Source organism: Etheostoma spectabile, chromosome 9 (assembly GCF_008692095.1).
Source record: "Etheostoma spectabile isolate EspeVRDwgs_2016 chromosome 9, UIUC_Espe_1.0, whole genome shotgun sequence".
Classification (NCBI taxonomy): Eukaryota; Metazoa; Chordata; class Actinopteri; order Perciformes; family Percidae; genus Etheostoma; species Etheostoma spectabile.
Window position 1 is genome coordinate 2,312,336 of NC_045741.1, and position 2,420 is coordinate 2,314,755.

At 44.0% G+C, this 2,420-nt stretch overlaps 1 pseudogene; it reads right to left on the bottom strand.

The window, feature by feature from the left end:
• Positions 1-230: 230 nt before the first annotated feature.
• LOC116695736 (general transcription factor II-I repeat domain-containing protein 2B-like) lies at positions 231-1,918 on the bottom strand (annotated as a pseudogene).
• Between the last annotated feature and the right edge of the window lie 502 nt (positions 1,919-2,420).

Sequence of the window (2,420 nt, forward strand, 5' to 3'; positions counted from 1 at the left end):
TCAACTAAAAATACCAAAATAAAGGTTGACTCAGTTCACAACTATATTGGTCAAGTTTTTTTGGTTAGTTTTTGATGAGGAGATGCTGCCTGTCCTTGAACACACCAAGTGGATTATATCTCTACTATTGATTGATCATGTTCTGAAAATGATAAACACAAAACAAAATGCAATCACAATCATTAAATTGCACACAGTTTAACTGTTCTTTTTGTTGGTTAAATTACATTTCATTTTGTTTTCTGACCAGATCTCTGACACCGTTTTCCCGTTGCCAGTGTGTCAATGTCTGGTTTTAGGTCCTGTGCTGAGGCAATGCGTAGAACAGCATGGAGGTTGTCATCCGTGAGGCGTGATCTGTGCTTGTTTTTGTTCAGATTCATTATGGAAAAAAACTGTTCGCACAGATAGGTGCTCCCAAACATGGACAGAACACGAGCAGCATGAAGTCGAAGTTGTGGCATCAAACCAGGGGGCAGCAGACGGTAAAAGTCCTGGATTGCAACATCCTGGAACTTTGCTTTCAGGCCACTGTTGCTTTGAAGCTCAATTAGCTCCATCTGAAGGTGTTGGGGTGCAGTGCAGACATCGGTGGTGAAAGGATTGGCAAAGATGTCAAAGCCAGACTGTTGTGCTCTGAAGTCAGAGAAGCGCCGATCAAACTCAGTCTTTAACCAGCTCAGTTTGGTAGCCAACTGAGCACATGAAAAAGTCTTGGGAAATGAGGATGACATGCTCTGACAAACAGGAAAGTGTACAAGGTTGTCCTGTTTCACTTGCCACATCCATAAGTCCAATTTACGCTGGAAAGCCGTGATCGTGTCGGACATCTGCGTGATGACTTGTTTGCGTCCCTGCAGCTTCTGATTCAGCTGGGCGAGATGGTCGGTTATGTCACACAACACAGCAAAGTCACACATCCACTTTGGATCTGATAGTTCAGACATGAGTTTACCTTTACTCTGCATAAAAAGAGCAATGTCTTCCCTGAGCTCAAAAAATCGCTTGAGGACTTTGCTCCTACTCAGCCACCGCACTTCTGTATGGTACAGCACATCCCCGTGCTCCGAGCCCATCTCTAGCAAAAACTGCTGGAACTGACGGTGATTCAGGCCACGCGCCCGAATGAAGTTCACTGTTTTCATGACTGTGGTCACAATGTCCTCCATCCCCAGCACCTTCCCACACAAAGCTTCTTGATGGATAATGCAATGATACGTTATCAGAGGCGTGTGACAGTTCATTTTTTGCATTTTCCCCTTCATTAGTCCAACCAAGCCCACTTTTCCTCCACACATTGCCGGTGCACCGTCTGTAGTTAATCCTACCAAGTTTTCCCACTGAATGGATTTTACTTACGGACTTCTCCACCGCATCAAAATGTCCTGTCCCGTCGTGGTCCCATGCATTGCTGCCACATCCAACAGCTCCTCGTGATAGAGGTCCGACTTTACGCCTCTAATAAAAATTGATAACTGCGCTGTGTCCGTGTTATCTGTGCTTTCATAACAGCTAATGAAAAAGCGTGTAGCTGCGTGTCTCTCGGCCAGCTGTGTTTTAAGATTTTCTGCTAGTTCCTTCACTCGGTCGGCGAGGTGTTTCTTGATAAACTGACATTTTTAAAAGTCGTAACTGGTCGGGACACACCTGCTCACAGACCTTCAGCATGCACGCTTCAAAAACGCTCCCTTGAAAAGACTTGGAAGCGTGGGCGATTTCTTCAGCCACAATGAAGCTAGCTTTCACCGCTGTCGTTTTTGCTGTGGATTTCTTGAACAAACTCTGCTGCGACCGAAGTTTTCCTTTTAATTCTTGGGCAATTTGTTGCTTTTCTTGAGGCTAGCTTAGCGTACTTAGCTCCGTGTTTGGTGTCAAAATGCCGAGCAGATTGTACTCTTTGACAAACGACACGCCTCATACACAAAAGACATACCGGTCTTTCTCCTTGAAGCACAAACAGTACGCCTCCCATCTTTCTTGAAACAGTCTTCCGTCTGCATCAACTTTTCTCTTTCTGGACATTTTGGGATCATATTTATATCTCAGTTCCACTCGTTGGCATCATAGACCGTTACGGTTGGTATGGTTGGCGGATACTGCCGCGCTAGCGTAGTGAAAGGCATTGTGGGGAATGTAGTTTTGGGCAAAGCACGCTATTAATTATTTTTTGGTATTTATTTTTAGACACTCAAAACTTTAAGCTCTCGCGGGCCACATAAAATGACATGGCGGGCCACATCTGGCCCGCGGGCCTTGAGTTTGACACATGTGCTATAGACTATTGAACATTACAAATAGAGGAACGGCATGAATTAATTTAGATGTTGTTTTTTAAAGTAAAATATTAGTGCTGTAAATTCAATGCCATTTATATTTCAGCATTAAGTCATTAAATTCCACATATGGGTAGTGAGTTACTT